Source organism: Aquarana catesbeiana, linkage group LG05, assembly GCF_042186555.1.
Source record: "Aquarana catesbeiana isolate 2022-GZ linkage group LG05, ASM4218655v1, whole genome shotgun sequence".
Classification (NCBI taxonomy): domain Eukaryota; kingdom Metazoa; phylum Chordata; class Amphibia; order Anura; family Ranidae; genus Aquarana; species Aquarana catesbeiana.
The window spans coordinates 38,222,764-38,238,503 of record NC_133328.1 but is presented as its reverse complement, the minus strand read 5'-3'; positions in this window follow the sequence as shown (position 1 = coordinate 38,238,503).

Below are 15,740 nucleotides of genomic sequence, written 5' to 3'. Positions count from 1 at the left end.
CCCCTGGCTACGCTAATCTGTACCTGGGGGGGTGGGAACATCATTTGTTCTCTTGAGATCAGTCTACAGAATGCTTAGATCAAATTCTGATCTGGAAACGCTACATAGATGATATTTTCATCATTTGGACAGGCACTAAAAAGACTCTACAACAATTCATACAGATGTTAAATACAAACCACTTTAACTTAAAATTCACGTATCAATGTGATGTTAAAACTATCAGCTTTCTGGATCTCGAGATATACAAAGACGCCAATAACACCTTGTCAACAAACTTATTTCGAAAAACAACAGCAGGAAATACACTGCTGCATGCCACGAGTGCACACCCACCTACCCTCATCGGAAGCATACCGTATGCGCAATACATCCGCCTTCGCCGAAACTGCACACAAATGACAGATTTCCAACACCAAGCGAACTTGCTCAGATCCCGGTTGTTAGCTAGAGGTTAGTCGATCCCTCCTACGTAAGGCCTTCAATAAAGCCAAAGGTAAATCACGGAACGATTTACTATATACAATAAAAGCCCGATCACAGAAACCCACCGTCAAAATGATTACCAAATTTTCTTGCCACCACCAGGACATCAACAACATTCTAAAAAAACATTGGCATTTCTTAATAGAGGACCCTATTCTGAAGAAATATGTTAATACATATCCAGAAATAGTTTATAGACGCACAGTGTCCCTTAAGGATAAACTTGTATCTAGCCAATACAAAGTTTACAACCCAGCCTCTCTCCAGGGACCAAAGGGCACATCGCCCTGTGGAAGCTGTTCTTTTTGTCCGTGGATATCTTCCGAATACCCTATCTTACTTCCAAATGGTGAAATCTATCATCCGAAATTTTCAGCCACATGTTGCACACAAGGGGTGGTATACTTGATGATCTGTACCTGTGGGGTTTTTTATGTGGGGAAGACGGCCAGACAGTTAAGACAAAGAATTAACGACCATGTATACTACTCAGGGAATGGGAAGATGCTCACACCCGTGAGCAGACACCTTGATTTATATCATCGGTTTGATACGTCATCTATTTCTTTTACTGTTCTGGCCGTCGGCCCAAAAAATCCCAGAGGTGGTGAATGGGACAAGTTCATATTACAAAAAGAGACCCTATGGATTGAGCGCCTAAATGCCACCAGGGCACCTGGCCTGAATGAATCCCATTCATATAGACCTCTTCTCTGATCTTACAGTCATCTCCAAAAATCCCCCCAATGTGATTCATTACTAGTGAAATAATTTACCATCTGGATTCGATAATATAACATAGTTTGTTATGATTTTTCCTTAAAACCCTGTTTGTCCCAGATCAACATATTCTTAAGCTCCTCTCCTTTGAATTGTAAATCGATATTTTGAATGTTTATATGCATTGTTGGATTCCCTTTTGGATTTTATAATCATGTATATATCATTGTGCATACAATTTGTGTACCCTTTCATTTCTCTTTCCTCCCCCCCTGTGGTGATTTTGGGACTGATCCCTTAGTGTTGGTCTCCCTTGGAATTGTTTGGCCTTCGCCCTTGGTGAGTTCCGTTGCATAGCGCCGCACATCCGGTTCGATCCTCCGACCGGATGTGCGGCGATTGACGGGGGTATGGGGACCTGTCTGGATTCCCCTAGCCTCCGCCCCTGCTGTCTGCGCATTGGCTGGACCTCGTCCCGCCGCGCCTCAGTTCGGCGCATGCGCGGAGTTATCCCTGCCGTTCGTGCGTCGTCTTACGTGGAGGTGACGCTGCTCGGGGCATGCGCGGCAGCCCGCAATGGGGCCGGGAGACGCCGCGCTCCACGGAGCTGGCTGCTTCCGGTCAGGGTCGCCTATTTAAGGACATGGTGGCGTCCGGTTCAGGATCATGGAAAAGGCACTGGTCTAACTGAGCGGTGTACCCCCGAACCTCCTCTCATCTGTCCTTGGGTAAGTCCAGCTATCTGATTCACTGTAAGGACTATTCTTATATGCAAACAATGATTGGTCTTGCAATCCATGCTGACTGCCATCTCTGCAAATCGTGATTATGACTATGTTCCTCTCATATATCAGAATTATAGCTCACAAAAGCTATTCCTTCTACCCATGACTATCCGATGTTATATGCACCTGGGAGGTTCTTGGCTCCGACCGCTGCTTTTCTGATCCAACTCAGATATTATTGCTTCCGATCGTTTTGCGATCCACTGATTACCCGTTTTACTGGTAGCATCCACATTCACCATACCTAATTGGTAAGCGAATTACCTTTGGTACATATCTTTTGTATGTCAATATATAGACCCCAATTTGATTGGATTTTTTGTCTATTCACTTCCCCTCCTCTGCTCCCTCGTTCCCCCTTTTCTCCCCCCCCTTCCCCCTTTTTCGTCCCCCCCCTTCCCATTTCAACCTTTCTATGGCTCTTTTATACTTGCAATATGGTCTGAATAATTGATGATCGTATACGACCGTATAACTTTATAGTCCTTATTTGGAGCTTACCCATCACCACTTATTTATCTTAATCCATACCAGTAGCGCCTCTCATGTCTCTTGGATTGGCTGCCCCAGACCACCAGGCTGTGCTGTCCTTCCTTTTGAGACCATAATCTTTTATAGGGTCTCTCCCATTGATCACCACGGGAGGGTTGAATCTCTAACATAGATATTTTTATATGTATACCTCTTTTTGAAGTCTACGTTTTGACAACAGTGTATAATTATTGTCATTGTGATATATGTTTGTCTTTTCCTTTTCTGTGCATTTTTAATAGAACCTCTATCTCCTGAAGAAGCTTTTTTGTCAACGTGAAACATGTTGAGCAATTAGAGAGCACCTCACCTCGGACTACCAGACCTGCAGCATTCTTCCAATCACAGCTCCACATTCTTCCACCACCTTATGTTTGGGGAAGTTTATTCTTTTCCATTTGGAATGAGTGTTTGGATTTTTTACCTATAGCTACAAGAGATCTTATAAGAGCTTGCGGGATAGGATCCATATGGTGTATATAATTAGGTTCCATGTCTAGTCAGACCTGTTTTTAAACTTTTACGTCTGTTTTCTGTTTTTTTGGACTTTAATAATAAAATTTCAAAAACGATACTTACCTTTCTGTAGTTTAATACTGTTGTGCCCTTAAAGTCCCATCTCTTAGTTTTTATACGTCTACAAACAGTTAAATTCACTGTATGCAAATGTCATCTTACTTGCTCTGTTTTCTTGTAATCTGTACTGTTGCATTTGCTGACGTCACCTGCGCATGCGCACCTTTAACTACTTGCCAACCGCCTGCCACAGTTGTACCGTGGCAGATTGGCACGGCTGCGCAAATCGCCGTCATTGTACGCGCCACGTGGCCAGCGGTCGCTCCTCACAGAGACAGAACGGGGATCTGCCAACGTAAACAGACAGATCCCCATTCTGTCAGGGAAGTAGAGAGAGAGATCTGTTGTTCCTAGTGATCAAGAACAGCGATCTCTCTCTACACCTTCCTAGGACACATTTAACCCCTTGATCGCCCCCTAGTGTTAACTCCTTCCCTGGCAGTGACATTTACACAGCAACATACCTCCCAACTTTTTGAGATAGGAATGAGGGACACCTATCAGCAAAAGTGTGCAGCATAGGACACACCCCCTGCCACGCCCTCTTAAATGAGAATTGTATAAAAAAACAATATTGGTTAAACCCACAAGTGCTTTTTTACCACTACTATTCCTTTATATTGGCTTTTGGAATTTACAAATGCAGCAATTTAGAAATCAGATGAAAGGTTTAGCACGGGGAAACACTTTTTGATAGATAAAATGTGCATTTTATATACAACTATATAGATCAGACCAAACTGAGGGACAAATGAGGAGGAATGAGAGACAGAGGGACATTGCTCCAAATCAGGGACAGTCCCTCGAAATCAGGTACAGTCCCTCCAAATCAAGGACAGTTGGGAGCTATGCAGTAATCAGTGTCTATTTTTAGCTCTGATCACTGTAATAATGTCACTGGTCCCAAAAAAGTGTCAAAAGTGTCTGATCTGTCCGCCACAATGTCGCAGTCCCGCTAAAAATCGTTGATCACCGTCATTACTAGTGAAAAAAAAATAATTATATGAAAAATGTCATAAATCTATTCCCTGTTTTGTAGACGCTATAAATTTTGCGCAAAACTATCAATATTCACTTATTGCAATTTCTTTTTTTTTACCAAAAATATGTAGAAGAATATATATTGGCCTAAACTAATGAAGAAGTTTTTTTTTTAATATATATTAAAGCAAAAAGTAAAACATACTGGTTTTCTTTTCAAAATTGTTGGTCTATTTTTTGTTTATAGCGCAAAAAATGAAAACCACAGAGGTGATCAAATACCACCAAAAAAAGGCTCTATTTGTGGGAAAAAAAGGATGTCAATTTTGTTTGGATACAGCGTCGCACAACCACGCAATCGTCAGTTAAAGCAACGCAGTGCCGTACCGCAAAAAATGGCCTGGTCATTAAGGGGGTAAATATTCCGGTCCTTAAGTAGCTAACCCGATTCACGCTCTTTGTGCCATCAGTCCATAAAAATGGATGCTGCGTCTGTCATATCAGCTCTGTGCGGCACAGCACCGAGATCCCGCGATATTACAGTCTCCTGATACACCCCATGTGACCTTACAAGCCACAGGTCCTGCGTACGAACCTCCGTACGTCAGTTTGTGCATGTTAAACTGCGGGCGCGCAAACACGCCCGCTGCACGCCGCGGGAGCGCGCCCTTGGGCCCTGCAGGCTTGTGGTCTGTCAGTGACCCGCGATCGCGGTACACAGAGGCAGAACAGGGATCTGCCTATGTAAATAAGGCAGATCCCCCTTCTATCAGGGGACCTCCTGGAGATCTGCTGTTCCCAGTGATCAGGAACAGTGATCTCTGTCATGTTCCATTGAGCCCATCCCCCATACAGTTAGAACACACCCAGGAAACACAGTTAACCCCTTGATCACCCCCTAGTGTTAACCCCTTCCCTGACTGTGTAATTTATACATATTTATTTAGCACTGATCAATGTAACAATGTCACTGGTCCCCAAAAAGTGTCAATTGGGGTCCTATTTGTCTGCCGCAATGTCGCAGTCTCGCTAAAAATCGCTGATTGCCGCCATTACAAGTAAAAACATTTTAAAAAGTCCCTAAATCTATCCCCTATTTTGTAGACGCTATAACTTGTCCGCCGCAATGTCGCAGTTCCGCTAAAAATGACTGATCGCCACTAGTAAATAAAAAGTCTCGAAATCTTTACCATAGTTTGTATAGTTTGCGCAAAAAAAAAAAAGCGCAGAGGGGATCAAATACCACCAAAAGAAAGCTCTGTTTGTGGGAAAAAAAGGATGTCAATTTTGTTTGGGTACAACGTCGCACGACCGCGCAATTGTCAGTTAAAGCGAGGCAGTGCCGGATCGCATAAAATGGCCTGGTCATTAGGGGGTAAAACCTTCCCGGGCTGAAATGGTTAATGTGGAATGTGTTGGAATACATTGCCATACCGGCTTATTTATAAAACAGTTTCATAGGGGAAGAGTTTATTTCCTCTTTGAAGCCCCTCGCCGGGCAAACAAAAAAAAAATATCCCTAGCAATGGGGCCGCATCCGCACCCAATGGTATATAGCGTGTTTTGTTGAAGGTAGAAGAATAACAGGCGGCATTCACACCTTCACATTCCTGGACCGCACTCTGAAACAAACGTTTCTACATAACGCTTGTGGTGCAATTATTTCCTAATAGCACCCTAAATGGGGGTAGCAGCCATGTGACAAAACATATACATAATGCAGAAGAATGTTCATTGCAAAACGCAAGGCTCACTGCCAAATGGTGCGGGAGCTACTTTGGCGCGTTCGTCACATGTAGGGCAGCCTATTCAAGTCAGTAGGCTGCTGTATGCTGTCATGTGACAAATGCGTGAAAACGTTGCGCTGTGCAGGGGGGAATGGGGACTTATACTTACCTGATCCACTACGCCCCCAGCAGGTGGTGCTCCTCCATGATCTGGGGAAGGATTTTGGACCCTGGCGATGTCTTGGCGATGTCAAGACCCTAGACCAGTGATGGCGAACCTTGGCACCCCAGATGTTTTGGAACTACATTTCCCATAATGCATACCTCCCAACTTTCTGAGATGGGAATGAGGGACACCTATTAGCAAAAGTATGTAGGCATAGGACACACCCCGTTAAAGGAGAATTAAATTTAAAAAAATGATTGGTTAAACCCACAAGTGCTTTTTTCTTACCACTACTATTCCTTTATACTGGCCTTTGGAATTTACAAATGCAGCAATTTAGAAGTTGGATGAAAAGTTTGGCACTGGGAAACGCTTTTTGTTAGATTAATAGTGCATTTTATACTGTTTAGTGGAACCTTGGTTTACGAGTAACGAGTTTTTTGAAAGACGAGCAACTTTTTAAAAAAAAATTTTGACTCGGTTTGCGAGTGTTGTCTCGCAAAACGAGCAGAATTCAAGCTAATGGGCGGTGCAGTACTGCAATTGGCCAGAGGTGCGGGGGCGCCGAGGGACACTCGGAACGGTTTGAAACCGTTCGGAAATACTCGGAATGACTCAGAAATACTCGGTTCCTGAGTGTTTCCGAGCCTTTCCGAGTTCAGCCAAGTGGTCTGCGAGTATTTTCGAGGCTCTCCGGCGCCCCCCACCTCTGGCCACATGTGGTATTGCATGTAATACATGTCAATGTGGAACAAATTATCTTTGTTTCCATTGACGGATTATGCTCATAATCCAAGCTTCCACTGTATATAGATCAGACCAAAATGAGGGACAAATGAGGAGGAAAGAGGGTCAGAGGGACTTCGTTCCGAATCAGGGACAGTCCTTTAAAATCGGGGACAGTTGGGAGCGATGCATAATGCTCAACTACACTGCAGAGTGCATGAGCATCATGGGAAATGTGCTTCTAAAACATCTGGGGTGCCAAGGTTCACCATCAGTGCCCTAGAGCAGGGGTCTCCAAAGTATGGCCCTCCGGTTGTTCAGGAACTACAATTCCCATCATGCCTGTGATGTCAGAGTGGAGGATCTCCTACGTGAATCTCCTTGTATTTGTCCCCCAGACATAAGCAAGCAATTAACCTTTGCAGTACAGGCACAGCCCCCCAGCAAGGGAACATTTTTTAATTTTCCCGGAGTGGGGCTTTAAAGTGGTTGTAAACCTAGTTATAGGACTTTTACCTACAGGTAAGACTATAATAAGGCTTAACTGCAGGTACTGGAAATATCTTCTAAACATGCACGGTTTAGGAGATATTTACCATATACACTTTCGCTGACGTCATCGGCGCATGCGCACTGAAGAAAGGGCACTAAGAAAGGGTTTCTAAGGGGCTAGTGCCGTTACAGGCGGCTCCCACGCACATGCACAGGAGTGACGTCACACGACTCCAGCCAGTCACAGAGTCGGAGTCCACGGCCCCGGATGGAAGAGGGGTGAAGATGGATGCTGCCTCCAGTGGGGAAATTGTGGGCTTTGTTTGCAGGTGAGTCCCACATAACGGGCTAGTATGCGGTGCTTACTAGCCCATTATGCTTTCACTTTGAAGGGGGAAATAAAACCCATCATGGTTTACTTCCTCTTTAACTGTACTGAGAGAAATATGGCCCTGTGGTGACTCTTGATAAAGGGCCCATTGGTTACAATAGCATGAAAATGCATGAGTGCTGATAATGCATGAAAAGAAGAATAAGGAAATGCACATGGAAAGCTGTTGTAGCGCTGGTAGAATTTTAATCTACCACTGATGGGTAAATCTAGTGGGTCACTTGTTAGAGGAAGTCAGATTTGCCTCTGTTCCAGCTTGGCTGAGTTGCGTGTGGTTCCACACTGCGCCGGTGGGTGTCGTTGTCACCATGGGTCGGTGTTGGAAAGGCAACGTGTTGAAGCGTATGGATGCTCCTCTGTCCCGGAGATAACTCGGTGGAGGTGGTCCTCCGAGTTGCATTCTCGGAGAGGGTATTTATGGGACAGACGCCATGTTCTGGGGTTCGTTTTCAGCCACCTGCTGGCCCTCCTGGCCGACAGGTATGTGTTAAGAGTACCACCTCGTTCCGGAGGCCCACACCGCTGCGGCGCGTGGGTGGGCCCAGAAGCCTGTCTGGGGCCTACCACAGCAGCAGAGGAATGGTCCTGAGCTGTCTATCCAGAGTAAAGAAGCTGGACAACCGGGGAGATCCCAGGGGAGGACCCGTCATGGAAGGATCATGCAGAGTGCTGGTCTGGAGAGGGGCCTGGTGACTCGGTTGGTGGACGTAATCTTACTGCATAGTACTGCCGGGTTGGCTTAAAGGTTCAAGTACTGTGTCTGATATTCATCGCAAACCAATATCCTGTGGCAGAGGATCGTACGGGTTTAATTCCAAACAAGTCTGTGGCAGAGACTTTTGCTCGTGCTACGTCCTGGCTGCTAGGCAAGTGAGAGAGGCCTATCCAGGCGGGCAAAGATTGAATCCCACAAGGGGAGTGCATTCAACTACAAGTGTTCAATTCCAAAGAATGTTCTGAAGAATATTACTGGAAGGTATTTGAGCTTCCCTGCAGCTTTCCTTCTGCCTCTTTCCTGCTACTTCCTTTATTTGTTCATTAAAGCATTGGAAAAATATACTCGAGTGTTCAGTGCTTGCATCGCCCAGAGGTAAACTCAACGGGACCCTAGACCCGGTGCCGGTGAAACAGAGGTGTCGAGAGTGAAGGTAACAAGCCCGCTTTAAACCAGCAGCTCCACCGAGAGTTATTGCTACACTGTGAATCCAGTATTAGGTTGTCAGAGATCAAGTTCCTTCAGTTTGGTTGAGAATTGAGTCCAAGAAAGAAGAAAAACCAAAATGTAATTTTACAGTAATGGATTTGGCACCACCTTGTGGTTATTTATCAAAAGTGCAACAGACCAATCCATAAAGCAAAAACAAACATTTATTAAATTACAATTGACCAATTCTTAGATGTAGTGGCTGCATTTTTTTTCTCCTTTATTTTCACCGGGTGATCCAGCCAGTAAGGCTGTTATTTTTCAACTCCCTTTAACCACTTCAATCCCGGCACTTATACACCTTCCTGCCCAGACCAATTTTCAGCTTTCAGCGCTGTCGCACTTTGAATGACAATTGTGCGTTCATCCAACACTGTACACAAACTAAATTTTTATCATTTTGTTCCCACAAATAGAGCTTTCTTTTAGTGGTATTTGATCACCTTTGCGATTTTTATTTTCTGCTAAGCAAATAAAAAAAAGACTGAAAATTTTGAAAAAAATACTTTTTTTTGTATCTGTTACAAAACTTTGTAAATAAGTAAGTTTTCTCCTTCACTGATGGGGCTGTACTGATGAGCACTGATGAAGTGACACTGATGGGGCACTGATAGGCGGCACTGATGGGCACTGATATGCAGCACTGATGGGTACACATAGGTGGCACTGATGGACACCGATGGATGATACTGATGGTTGCCAATCACTGCCAAACAATAATGCCTGCCAATCAGTGATGCCCATTGTGGGCACTGATTGGCATCCATTGTGGGCACTGATTGGCATACCTGGTGGTGTCTAGTGGTGGGCATCCCTGGTGGTCCTGGTGATGTCCCTGGTAGTCCAGTGTGGGCATCCTCGGGGGGGGGGGGGGCTGCACTGATAATCAATCAGCACAGACCCCCCCTGTCAGAAGAGCAGTCGATCGGCTCTCCTCTACGCACATCTGACAGACGCGAGTGAGGAAAAGCCGATCACCGGCTCTTCCTATTTACATCGTGATCAGCCGTTATTGGACATGGCTGATCACATGGTAAAGAGTCTCCTTCAGAGACTCTTTACCTAGATCGGAGTCAGACTGACACACCGCAACAATGATCGCCACGATGCGCGCCCCCAGAGGTGTGCAGCTGCTTGATATCCTGGCGACGTCATTTGACGTCCGGTCAGGATATCGCAACCACTTTCCCGACATCATATTGGTATATGGCGGGTGACAAGTGGTTAACAGATCAAGCTCTCCAGACAAAGTAGCAGTAAGAGGGTTGAGACAAACCACTTATCACTGACGGGAGCTTACAATGATCAGCTTTTACTTATTTATGGAAAACCTTTATCTCAAAAGGGAAAAAAAAAACAGTTTTCTGTAACTGATTATAATTAGTCCATCAAGTGAATCTAAGACCCCTTTCACACTGGAGCGTTCTGCAGGCGATATAGCTTTAAAAAAAGCGACTGCAATCCGCCCTAAAACAGCTGCTCCATTCACTCGGGCTTTCACACTGGAGCGGTGCGCTGGCAGGGCGTCAGAAAAAGTTCTGCCAGCAGCTTCTTTGGAGCGGTGAAGGAGCAGTGAGCCCACCGCTCCTCCACCGCTGCTCCCCATTGAAATCAATGGGGCAGCGCTACGTTACCGCCGGAAAAACGCCTGTGGGCATTTTGTGGGCGGATTTAACCCCTTTTCGGCCGCCAGCGAGGGGTTAAAGCCGCCCCGCTATCGGTCGAATAGCGCCGCTAAAACTACGGTAAAGCAGCGCTAAAAATAGAGAGTGAGAGGGGTCTAAATCTGCTAGTCTAATACTACCTTCCCCCCAACTGACAATGCTGCTGTCCATAAGTGTCTGCTTTACTACTTCATCCAGAATGCCGACACCCTAAGGCCTTTAAGAAAAATCTTAAAGGAAGGAAATATTTTTGAAATAATTCTTAGGCATGATGTGTGAAAGGTAACACATAACAAACATATAGGGGGGGGGTTTTCTCAAATGTGACATCAAAAGTGGTTATACATGTTAAAGCTTAGCTAAACCCAAAACGTCATATATTGCAGCTCTTTAGATGATGGTGGCTGTGTTATTTTTATATTTTCAGGCTTTTTTTTTTTTCTTTATTTTCATTAGATGGGCACCGATGAGGTGACACTGATGGGCACTGATATGCAGCACTGATGGGTACACATAGGTGGCACTGATGGACACTGATGGATGATACTGATGGTTGCCAATCAGTGCCAAACAATAATGCCTGCCAATCAGTGATGCCCATTGTGGGCACTGATTGGCATCCATTGTGGGCACTGATTGGCATACCTGGTGGTGTCTAGTGGTGGGCATCCCTGGTGGATTATATTTAAGTGTGTTATATTTCATATAACACACTTCTTATTCCTTTATCGTGCATACCAACATTTCAGCCCTGGTCCATGAGATACAGTTAACCCCGTATGCCCAGTAACTCAAATAAGTGTGACACTGTGATCCTGGGGCATTGCTCAGGACACAGCATCATGAGGACTGAGGTCAAGGATGCAGGACTGTCCCAGAAAATCCAGGACAGTTTGTGTCTATGCCTCATGTCTACACTCTTTTCTCCACTGTATCTATGAGGCAGCCATGGTTGCCACACAAGCTGGACTTCAAACAGGTTTTCCTCTCTTCATCTCCATTACAAAATAGATTGATGGGACTAGTAGTTTACACAATAAAGATAAGGCTTTTTGAATTTATTTATTTTATTTTTTTGAAGTGACAAGGACACTGCGTTTCTGGCAAAGTCAACAGGTATTTTCTGTACTTTTGAAAATGTTCATAGCTGGAAAAGCAAAAAGGAACGCAACTACTGTTTCTAAGGACTGGTAAACTGCAAAATATTACATGTTTTTATTTGAATTCAAATATGCATTAAAATGCAATGATGTCACCCCTGCCCAGATTGCTCTTCTGCTAAACTACTGAATCCACTACAGTCTCCAATGAAGATCAAGAACATGGGAATTACATACAGGAGGCTGCAGGAGGCATGCTTTTCTTAAGTGTCTACACAAGCCAAATATCTTTAAAGCGGAGTTCCACCCAAAAATGGGACTTCCGCTTTTCGGAATCCCCCCACCAGTGTCACATTTGGCACCTTTCAGGGGGGAGGGGAGAGCAAATACTTGTATAATCCAGGTATTTGCTCCCACTTCCGGGCATAGATATCCGCGGATATCTACGCCATGTCCGGCGCCTCCTCTGCCCCCCCCCCCCGCTGTCTGACACACAGGTCCCAGAAGACAGCAGGGAGCTGTGGGATCGCGCATGCGCAGTAGGGAACCAGGTTGTGAAGCCGCAAGGCTTCAATTCCTGATTCCCTTACCGAAGATGGCGACGCTTCCCCCCGAGAGCTGAGGGACAGATCGGCTTCGGGTGCCAACATTGCGGGCGCCCTGGACAGGTGAGTGTCCATATTTTAAAAGTCAGCAGCTTCAGTATTTGTAGCTGCTGACTTAAAAAAGAAAAATCGTCAGGACCTCCGCTTTAAGTAGGGATCTTCAAGCAATTTCGTAGACCAGCTGCTATCTGGTATACTGTTAAAGGTCGAGGATAATGTTGCTTACGGTCTGGGACCCCTCTTTGTCCTCTCTCAAGAAAACCTCCACAAAAAATCCAGGTAGGGGGGTATGTCTGTGTCCAATGGGAGTCAGGTTGTCCCAAGAAGGTGCAGAGTCCATGGAAGAGGACACATTGGTCCAATCCAATTCCCCTAGCTGAGATAAAAGAGGTCTAAAAAGCTGTCAGTGATCCAGTTGGCACCATAGTTCAGAGTTATCTGGTTTAATGAACATCGAAATGCTTTATTTCACCAATATTTCAGTGTTCATTAAACCAGATGACTTTGATCTATCCTTAGACATATGGTACCTCTATCAATTGAACCACCCTCTGTTTTTTTTAGACCTTTTTTTAAGCTACCTAGTTAAAACACCTGCTTGAGAACCCCTCAGAGGATCCAGGATTGGGACCCCCATGGTGGTGAGAATGACCATTTTTATCCTGCATGGAGACAGGGTTTTCCCCACCTGTGCACACAGAAGGTTGCATGTTTTCACCCCACTGGGTGACTGCAGTCTGAACAGATGTAAGTTATTGTCTTTTTTTCCTATTGATGAACCTTTTGGGCTAATTACCATGTTTGAGCCAACTAGATACACTATAAGGGCTCTCCTGCCTCCCTCGTTTCTTTTCTGGTGAACACTCCAAGTTGCTCCAGAGACCTCTTGTGGGTGGGTGCAGCATGGTGCGGCGGTAATAACACACACTCAGTCCGGATGCAATTTTAAGAACTTGTAGTGAAGTAACACAAGTAAAACAGTTCACAACAAGCCTGGGGAAAGGAAGTCCAACAGGGTACACTCACGGATGAAAACAGCGTGTATTGGAGCAGGTTTCAGCTGAGCTGACAGCCTCTGTCTTGAGGGGTGGAATGTGGCCTGGCCCGGTCTGAGCCCAAGATGGAAGGTTTCCAAGAAGAGTGATTGGTTCCCTAAGCTTTCTCTACTGGTCTGGGAACCTTTCCCTTCTGCTAATACTGTCCCTGACAGACGGGTAACCTGTCCCTGCATTTTCCACACGCTAAATGCTTGCCAAACCCAATTGGATCGCTGCCCAAGCGACCAAGGAAACCATTGAGGAAGCACATTCCTCCTGAATTCCTCTCCTTCTGCACTGTCGCTGTGGTTGAGCACCACCTGCAGTGGAAAAATTAGACTGCACCTGCCTACTTGCTGGTCAGCCTTTTGAGACTGAAACCCCCTTTGAACCCTTCAGACCCTTGTGGTTAACCGCATACTACATCCTCACTGGACTCCCCTAGCGCTCCTCAGATTAATAGCCCCTACGGCTGCCACCTATCTATATTTGAAGCATCTGATTTGGAGGTTGCACTCAAAGACTCCATGTAAATCAAGAGAGAGTGCAGAGCTCATGCACAGGCCGGGCCAGGAGGTTATTGATAAGCTGCAGAGAGATCTTATCAGTGATATTGGGCGGCAATAGGGACAGGTGATTGAGGTCCACAAAATGCTAAACCTCTTGAAGCAAGTCAAATGCGGTTTCGAAGAAGGTCAACAGCAAGTCAAATGCACGTGTCAATGAATTCTAATGCCCCGTACACACGGTCGGACTTTGTTCGGACATTCCGACATCAAAATCCTAGGATTTTTTCCGACGGATGTTGGCTCAAACTTGTCTTGCATACACACGGTCACACAAAGTTGTCGGAAAATCCGATCGTTCTAAACGCGGTGACGTAAAACACGTACGTCGGGACTATAAATGGGGCAGTGGCCAATAGCTTTCATCTCTTTATTTATTATGAGCATGCATGGCACTTTGTCCATCGGATTTGTGTACACACGATCGGAATTTCCGACAACGGATTTTGTTATCGGAAAATTTTATCTCCTGCTCTCCAACTTTGTGTGTCGGAAAATCCGATGGAAAATGTCCGATGGAGCCCACACATGGTCGGAATTTCCGACAACACGCTCCAATCGGACATTTTCTATCGGAAAATCCGACCGTGTGTACGGGGCATAAATGATCTCAGAAGGGTTTTAAATTGATGCCATCAACACAAGCTCAAAGCCAATGGACACAAGCCTTAAAGTGGTTGTAAACCCTTACAGACCACTTTGACCTAAATGTAAGCCTAGGTTAAGGCTTACCTGTAGGTCCAAGAAATATCTCCTAAACCTACACGGTTTAGGAGATATTTGCAAAAAGACAGGCACCGCTGTCTACAGCGCATGCGCCGTAAATAGCGGTGCGCAGGCACACTGAGCATGCCGCTGCTAACGGCGATATGCCATTAGTGGTGGCTCCCGTGCGCATGCGTGGGAATGATGTCATCGCTGCTCCGACCAATCACATCGCCAGAGCCACGAAAGAAGATGGACGCTCCGTAGCAGAGGGGACAGCGGTGACATCGCAGGCTCCTGTGTCAGGAAAGTGACACATAATGGGCTACTATGCGATGCATAGTAGCCCATTATGCTTTACCTTTGCAGGGAAACAAAGAGGAAGTAAACCCATCAGGGTTAACTTCCTCTTTAAGACTGGGAGGGGGTGCTGCAAGTGGGAGAGGGAATGGGCCCTACAATATAAGTCTTACTTTACCAAAGGTTTTTTTTTTTCTTTTAATAAAGTAGAATTCAGCTTTAACAATATTGCAAAAACTATTCTGAGCCACATCAAAGGGCTTTCAGATATATTGCTATATGTTTCCTCGGTATATTTAAATTATTCAAAACCAGTCTGCAGTTCAAAAGCTCTTTACACAATACAGAGAGTATGCCAACTTGATTAAAAAAAAATGCTTTCACTATATTTTGGCCTTTTATAGATGCTTTTACTGTAACCTTTCCAGAAGTTTAAAAGAAGGAATGAAGAGGAATAAAATCTCTGACTGCATTTTAATGTTCAATAATATGAAGGATAAAAAAAAATACAAAAAGGGCAGTTTAGAACTGGCGGTGAAGATTGTCCTCGTGTCTCTGCCCTTATACAGTGTGGAGGCTGCCATTGATGCCCCCTTCTTTAAAAAAAAAAAAAAAAAAAAAAGGCTTTCATGCTGTTCTAATAGCTTGGTCAGTGGCCCAAAATCCTGAAGCCAGAGATGGCCAGGCAGCTGGCACTTTCATGGTCAGGTCAGCAAAGGCAGCCCCCAAATTACTCATCAGGAAAAACAAAAGAATCACAACGCAAAACAGAAACCATTATGCATCACAAAATAAAGGCTACTCTTATAAACAGAACATGATGACCCAAAAATACATTACATACACTATGTGACCAAAGATATTTGGACACTCCTTCAAATTATTGGGTTCAAGTGTTTACATTGAAGAGTTCTGTTAATGCTACAGCTTACATGGCTTACAATTACATTACAGTAAAACCTTGGTTTGAGAGTTACT